Genomic DNA, 9,205 nt, shown 5'->3' on the forward strand with positions numbered 1-9,205 from the left:
GGAACAGAAGGAGTAGCTAGGGCTGCACTGCCACAGGATAATGTTAATTCTGCACCAGACAATTTTCCTAGAGAGAACGAAATAATGATTTCAAATTTTCCTTAAGAAAATACATAACTTAGCAGTAAATAATGTATTTTTTTGGCATGTAAGACGAAAAATGTTTGAGTTTCAGTTCAAAGTTCAGACTGTGACTGAATTGCTTAAGTTTTTGAATTAAGTGAAAAATCTTGGAATCTAATCCAGATGAATTTCAAAATTGAGTCTTTAAGCAAATTACCTTGAAGTAAGAGAAAGTAATATCCATCTGCCAAGCCTAAGTTATCATCGATTTGTATTTGTATGAAGTGAGATGTACTGACATACAGTAGGGTAGGAAGGTAATCATTGTTATCATAACAATCAAATATAATTACTGTTGGGCCATCTGTTATTGTTATGCTTTGGTCACAAGTTGTCATGGTACCTAATCGCAGGTCTATTGCTGTTAATTTTATACTAGTAACACATGAAGCTTCAACTGAGCATGTGCAGGTAGAAGATCCTGTTAGAGGGGCTGATGGATATCCAGGGTTCCACAGAAAAACTTTGCTGTCTTTTGTGTTTAAACTAGAACAAGGGTCTAGAACTTGATCTAAAAAACAAAACGCAATATTATCACAACAATGTTTGGAATGGACAGGTACACTGCTGCGTTGAAGCCCCATTGGTCGCCTTGGACTGTTTTCTGCTTTTTTTTTTGTTTCACTGACACATTTCCAATCCCCGTTATAAATTTTATATGTACAATGGCAATAATAAATTTTGATTTGAATAGACAATATCAGATATTTGATTGCATTTTTTCTAGTCGAATTTAATTTGTATTTTGGTATGAATGGCTGCGATCTTAGTAGACGGCGATAGATCCGAAAAGAGTTTAATTGACACATATTTACAAGTTATTTCTGGTCAACTTAAGTCTCTATTATTTTTGCTTTCAATAGAGTTGTAAGACTGTGAATTATTGTATAAAATTGCAATTGGTACTTTTTGGCTGGTTCAACTGTTTAAAAAATATGTAAACAATAATTTTGGTTATGTACAAAGGTTACAGTCTTTTACTTTGCATTTGTAACAGCTAATTAAAATAATTAAAACCCATTTAGATCTATCATTGTTTACATACCGGAAATACAATAGTAATCCAACTTCATATAATTGGTCCTGGTAAAATAAACAGTCCGATTGCAAGTTGTAACTACCCATGATACTTGTATTGCGCAATTTTCTTTCCCGTTACACACTTGATAATAAATCCTATATGTGGACCCTACGTAACGTATAGAACAGTCAATCGGGTTGTATTGACAACATGTTTCTGGTACAGTATTCGGTGTTAAGACCTCTAATGGACATGCTGTACTCAGTTCTTTTGCCAAGGCAGTGAGACCAACGACGGCCATTTTCTCTCCTGTTGAACATGATGGTTGTAAGAAGTTTTCAAATAATATCCCATAACATGCAGAGTAGGATTTGAGTTCTAACGTAGAAATTCCTAAACATAAAAAAAATAAATGAATTGACTCCAATTATTGGAAAACAAATCTGAATCTTATTACTACCACCGGTTCGATACCTTCCTGTTAGTTCCCGAACGTATCACCAGCCTAGTTGTCATAACTTTTATACTGGGATGAAAACAAGGATAGTTTGCTACAAAAATGATTTCTTGAACAAAGATTGGAAATTATTTTAAATCATGGAATTTATCCTCGTCATACAAAGCTCTGTTTCCTTTCACTACTTTGGCCATACTTTTTGTCCCTTTTTGGTTTACAAGCTCTTCTTTTCTTTTAATAAGTTTTTGGTTTTTACATGTTTTCACCTTGTGCATCAGTGAAGGTACAATTATTTGCGTAATGCGCATCTGGTGCAGAAAATGGAACCGTTGAATGACGTTAATGTAATTTACTGATAAAGGTTGAACACTTTTTTTTATTTACAACTTCCAATATAGACAAGGTCTTTCGTTGTCTTTTAAAAGACCGGACCCTGTGTTCTAGTATTTTAGTGCGTTTCGTCCTTCGCAATTGTTTTATCTATCTAATAGTTTTCTCTTACAAATTGTTTATATTTTAGTCATCCAGGTACCCTTTTTTATGCTTCGTTACCGTATACTTTGTACGTGGTATAGGTTTCCTCATTGTCGAATGTCGAACGGTCCCATTTTTATGCGCACAGCCCTTTCAACGTACATGAATTTAAATGCCCAAAGAGGTACAATGCCTCTAAAGAATAGTATACAGACTATAGAAAAACAAAAACAATAAAATAACAATTTTCCCTCAATCCATAATTATTGGTACCCTCGAAAATAAATAAATCAACCGGTTTTATTGTATATTGTATGAAATATATGAATACTTATTTTTTGGAAACCACTGAAAATAAAGACCCTTTGGAAATTGAATGTCCATGATTCCTTACAAATTTTGTTCTTTATTCATTTCATTAATTCCAAATATTATAGATGAAATGAAAAAAAGACTGAATGGTGGAAGAAAAACGTGTATTTCGTTACAAAGTCTTTACATACCTTTGAAGAAAAGAAAAAAACATCCACAAACTAATACATAGAGTTTAGAATTTATGTTAACCATCATACTTTACACATATATTAAATAGTTTCAATCTGCATTTTAACAAAGCACCAAACAAAAATATGCTTTAGAAATATAGCATTAATTATATAGGCCTATTATAAGGATCAAACAACGTGAGAATACAAATGACATACAATTATTTTAGTTACAAAAGTTTGTGTTTTTGTAATCATATTACTAATACCATCCTTGTGAATTTCTCAAACAAACAGATAGATTAATGAATCCTCCCTTTATCATAAATTCAATCAAATTAAAACAATTATTTTGAATAGTGTTACAACATGGATCAGAACTTTTTGAACTTTCATAATCTACTGAATACGATAAGGAAATAATGATTCGAAAAATGTTATTATAAATTGAAAAATATACATTTGGCCTCAAACATGTTTATATCTTACCATAAATAGGAAATTGTCAGTATTGTATTTATTATCTTTTTTAATATTAGTTTTTATAAGAGATCACGCAAATAAAATCTACACAGTTTGTATTGATGACATGCATCATGCATACCAGAGCTTTAAGAAATAAACCATATTGTTACACACATGGTTGATAAGTTAGTCTTACAATTACTATGATGCTATAGTTCAACGATTATCTGTAAGATTTCATTTTTTCTGTATTAATAGTTTTTAAAACTTTTAAATAACTTTTATAGTCTAATTTGAATGCAGTTTAACAGAGAAGAAGGTTTAGAATTTTAACCAACAAATTGAAAGTTGATATCAAAACATAAAGCAAACTCAATAAAACATCATATTGAAAGTGCTCCCCTTGTCTCGGGGTCCGTTTTTAAGCAATGTGCAAGTCCTTTTTTTCTATTTCTGCTAATGGTGTATACATATTTGATACCTGTTTGAGTCTTCAATCACAGTTATTAAGGGTAAATAAAACTTTTGGGATATTATAATTTAACTATGCCATTCAAGACAACAGCAGTTAACTGGTGTTCAAAGTTCACCAATCTTAAACAGATATATATCAAGGTATATAAAATAAACTGAGAAAATTGCATGCACATGAAATGGGGAGAGACCAAATGCGTTAACATGTTTATAAGCGTCTCATATGCGTGTGAAACACAAGGTACAACAAGTCACACACATATTGGACAGGAATTGGACTCAATCTGTAAATTTACAAATAAAACTAGTTTACTGGTATCTAAATATTAAAGACAGCGCAAAAATGTCGCTTGTTAGTTGCGATCAGTTGGCGGTAAATTCTGTAAAACTTCGGTATTGTCGATTTCATATGTTTTTCTTCTTACTCTGTTGCAAGGTTTATGTCATTCCCGAGCTTAACGTATGTATAGATATGGAGACTCTTTGTGATCGTCACAACGCAAGTTACTGCTGAAAATGTGTCTTTGGCAATTGGCAGGTCAAAATCGTTATGTTTGCCAAAAAATTTAATTTGAGGCGTACAACTTTGTCAATTAAAAAGAAAATATCGAGTTTTAGTAGATCTACTTCTGAAGCTTTCTTGAAACTCACAAGGAAATACGAGATTATTGTACTTTGTGATATAAGAGTCATTGGAATTCAAAAGTTGGCAGATGACTTTGAATGGGGTTTTTTGTCAAAACCTATCTAGGGACGTCCATTTGACATGCTGAAAGAGGACTTTAAACAAGAGGCTCTCAATAGTCTGAATCGCTCATCAGTTATTGTTTTGCTTAAAACTTTCATCAATGATAATTTTTGCTTTCAAAATATATATTAATGAGTGCAATTTAAATGTTCATTGTAGCTTTCATATTTTCTTCAAAAGAAAATAAATGCATTTTACCCATATGTTCCATTTGAGCCAAAGTGTCTATGTTTCTTCGTGAATAAGGAAAAAAACATATGCAACTTGTGTAAAATTGTCCTTAAAGGGCTATAATTCCTTAAGGGTCAATTGACATAATTGGTCATATAAAAAAAATTGTCGATCTTACTTTGTTGAACATTTTTTGTTTACAGTTAATTTTATCTTCAAGAATATTCAAGATAATAACAAAAAACTTCTAAAGTTCATTAAAATAACCAATTTAGTGGCAGCAATCCAGCAATAGGTTGTTTGGTTTTTCTGAAAATTTCAGTGCTTATACATTTCGACCTTTTCAAAAGTTTTATCCTTTGTCAGATTTGCTCTAAATATTTTTAGTTTCTGAGATATAAGCAAAAAACTACATTTGACCCCTATGTTTTATTTTAAGACATGGCGGCCATGTTTGTCGATGGATCGAAAAAGCAAACACGTGCTGTTGGATTATTATAGGTCTATTTAATTTCATATTACAGATAAAAAATAAATGCTTATCAACGTTTGTACCTGTATTCGAATGTTTATTTGTGGATCGAATAAGTCAATTAAATGATTTACCTTTGTACCACTTTCAATGTTGACATTCTCTTCCGTAAAATAACTTTACACATACAATTCACGTGTTATCCATCTCAAGGTAAGGGTTTAAAATAAAGTTCACATGAATACGGATTCAGATTGAATGAGGTCGAATTATTCACTTGGAAGTGAATAAATCATAATCAATGTTTTTTTGCTTATTTTGACCAAATTGAACCTTATTGGCTACTAAAATGGAATTATTATTTCACTCTTTGTATTTCATTACTGATTGAGTCGAGAAAAAAATAATATGTTAGCTAATGTCCCTTTAAGGTGTTAATTCACAATTTTGGTCATTTATTATGTTTGTAGATCTTACTTTGGTGAACATTATTGCTGTTTACAGTAAATCTATCTATGATAATATTCAAGATAGTAACAAAAACTGCAAAATTTCCTTAAAACTACCAATTTAGTGGCAGCAACTCATCAATGAGCTGTTCGATTCGTCTGAAATTTCAGGGCTGATAGATCTTAGACCAATTGAACAACATAACCCCTTGTCATATTTGCTAAAAAAAAAGCTTCAGTTTTTGAGATATAAACCAAAAATTGCATTTGACCCCTATGTTCTATTTTTAGCCATGGCGGCCATGTTTGTCGATGGATCAAAACTTAGGATACGAGAAACGACGGACGACGACGGATGCCAAGTGATGACATAAGCTCACATGGGGTCCGGTGAGCTAATAAGGGCTATTTTTTTAAATATGTATAATTAAGTTCTTTCAATAAATAATTCAAAACTTGGTGACTATGTGGAACGCATCTATCCCATCGAGCTAGAGATAAAGGATACTACAGATACAGTTAAGTCGGCCTCATATCTTATCTAGAAATTGACAATGAGGGTCGGTTGAAACAAAACTTTACGACAAAAGAGATGATTTCAACTTCCCAATTGTGAACTTTCCGTTTCTAAGGAGCAACATTCCAGCAGCACCTGCATACGGGGTATATATTTTCCAATTGATACGATATTCCCGTGCTTGCAATTCCTATCATGATTTTCTAGAGGGTTGCTGCTCACAAGGTAGCTATTAAACCAAGAGTTACAAATGGTGAAGTTGAAATCATCCCTTCGTAAATTTTACGGACGCCATCACGAGTTGGTTGACCGTTATAACCGTTTCACAAATGATATCGAATATGTTCCTTACGTCGTGACTACAATCCTCTTCCCTTTCATTAATGTGACCTACCGAATTAGACTATTTACCGGATTTGTTATCACATAACCAACACGACGGGTTCCACATGTGGAGCAGGATCTGCTTACCCTTCCGGATCACCTGAGATCACCCCTAGTTATTTGGTGGGGTTCGTGTTGTTTATTCTTTAGTTTTCTATGTTGTGTCATGTGTGTTGTTGTATGTTTGTCTTTCATTTTTAGCCATGGCGTTGTCAGTTTGTTTTAGATTTATGAGTTTGACTGTCCCTTTGGTATCTTTCGTCCCTCTTTTAAAGAACTGATTAATTTCTGTGATTTACATATAATTTGCGCAGCTAAATGCTATATTAGCGTATATGCATAAAACTATAATATATTATATTTTAAATAATTGAACAATATCTTAATTAAGGTCTTTCCTTTTACTAAAGGGAAAGACCTTACTGTATTTCTTCTGATTATTATTATTAAGGTCTTTCCTTTTACAAAAGGGAAAGACCTTACTGTATTTCTTCTGTTTATTATTATTATTATTCTTTTTCCGCCAAACTTTGACGAAGTTAGCCTCCGTAACCGTAAGACGTGTCGCTTTCATATTCACACGTTGTATTCGTGTCATGAATACCTATCCGGAACTCACCCTGTTAGTCGAAAAATTTTGTCGGTTCGGAGTTATCCCTCCGAAACCAAAAAACCTTGTTATCGTTCCAACACCGTAACGGTAAAAGGTGGAGAGAAAACAAAGGGTGAAATTTGTTCAGGACCAGACCCCGGTTCTTCGTTACATTTGGATTGAAAAGATTCAACGACTCATTGGTAGGGTTATGCCCCTATGAAAATTAACCGGTGTCGGTTGACCACCAAAACTCAGAAACCGTAAGTCGTAGACACCTAGGATCTTCACCATTCATCATCAATTCATGTATCTTTGAAAAATACCTCAAGGTCAAATTTGTATGTTGACCTTGACCTTTGACCTATCCCCTTGTTATGGGATAATCTCAAAAACCATAATACTTACAGAAGTTTTGAATAGTGGAAAATGTTTGGGTCATTACGGCGCAACTTTGTTACATTTTGACCGAAGAGATTTGACCTTTTTTTAAGGGGCATTATACCTGTTTTAGGTTTTTGGAAAGACAAAATCAGCTTTTACTATATAACCAAAGGTCCTAGACCCATGGGCTCTTCGGCAATGACATTGGGGACTAATGACCTTGACAAAGGTCAAAAGGTCAAAGGTCAAGGTCATATCCCATATAGCGAATTTAGTGTTTTTAACCTTATTTAAAGGATTTTCAGTGTGTTTTAAAGCTTTTCAATACATTCTATGTCTATTTGAACAATTATTTTACATTACAAAAGGAAAGACCTCTCAATTGTTCAAGAACAATTGACAGTTTAATTATTATTCTTTTTGTTCCGCCAAACTTTGACGAAGTTAGCCTCCGTAACCGTAAGACGTGTCGCTTTCATGTTCACACTTTGTATCGGTGTCATGAATACCTATCCGGAACTCACCCTGTGAGTCGAAATATTTTGTCGGTTCGGAGTAATCCCTCCGAAACCCCAAAACATTGTTATCGTTCCAACACCGTAACCGTAATAGGTAGAAAAAAACCGAAGGGTGAAATTTGTTCAGGACCAGACCCCGGTTCTTCGTTACATTTGGATCGAAAAGATTCAACGACTCATTGGTAGGGTTATGCCCCTATGAAAATTAACCGGTGTCGGTTGGCCACCAAAACTCAGAAACCGTAAGTCGTAGACACCTAGGATCTTCACCAATCATCATCAATTCATGTATCTTTGAAAAATACTTCAAGGTCAAATTTGTATGTTGACCTTGACCTTTGACCCAACACCTTGTTATGGGATAATCTCAGAAACCATTATACTTACAGAAGTTTTGAATAGTGGAAAATGTTTGGGTCATTAAGGCGCAACTTTGTTACATTTTGACCAAAGAGATTTGACCTTTTTATAAGGGGCATAACCCCTGTTTTAGGTTTCTGAAAAGACAAATCAGCTTTTACTATATAACCAAAGGTCCTAGACCCATGGGGTCTTCAGCAATGACATTGGGGACTAATGCCCTTGACAAAGGTCAAAAGGTCAAAGGTCAAGGTCATGTCCCATATAGCGAATTATGTGTTTTTGACCTTATTTAAAGGATTTTCAGTGTGTTTTAAAGCTTTTCAATACATTCTACGTCTATTTGAACATATATTTTACATTATAAAAGGAAAGACCTCTCAATTGTTCAAGAACAATTGACATTTTAATTAAGGTCTTTCCTTTTACAAAAGGGAAAGACCTTACTGTATTTCTTCTGTTTATTATTAAGGTCTTTCCTTTTACAAAAGGGAAAGACCTTACTGTATTTCTTCTGTTTATTATTATTATTATTATTATTATTATTATTATTCTTCCGTTAAACTTTGACAAATTTAGCCGCGTTAACCGTAAGACGTGTCGCTTTCATATTCACACTTTGTATAGATGTCATGAATACCTATCTGGAACTCACCCTGTGAGTCGAAATATTTTGTCGGTTCGGAGTAATCCCTCCGAAACCCAAAAACCTTGTTATCGTTCCAACACCATAACCGTAATAGGTAGAAAAAAAACAAAGGGTGAAATTTGTTCAGGACCAGACCCCGGTTCTTCGTTACATTTGGATCGAAAAGATTCAACGACTCATTGGTAGGGTTATGCCCCTATGAAAATTAACCCGTGTCGGTTGACCACCAAAACTCAGAAACCGCAAGTCGTAGACACCTAGGATCTTCACCATTCATCATGAATTCATGTATCTTTGAAAAACACCTCAAGGTCAAATGTGTATGTTGACCTTGATCTTTGACCTCACACCTTGTTATGGGATAATCTCAGAAACTATTATACTTACAGAAGTTTTAAATAGTGGAAAATGTTTGGGTCATTATGGCGCAACTTTGTTACATTTTGACCGAAGAGATTTGAC

This window comes from Mytilus galloprovincialis, chromosome 10 (genome assembly GCF_965363235.1).
Source record: "Mytilus galloprovincialis chromosome 10, xbMytGall1.hap1.1, whole genome shotgun sequence".
Classification (NCBI taxonomy): domain Eukaryota; kingdom Metazoa; phylum Mollusca; class Bivalvia; order Mytilida; family Mytilidae; genus Mytilus; species Mytilus galloprovincialis.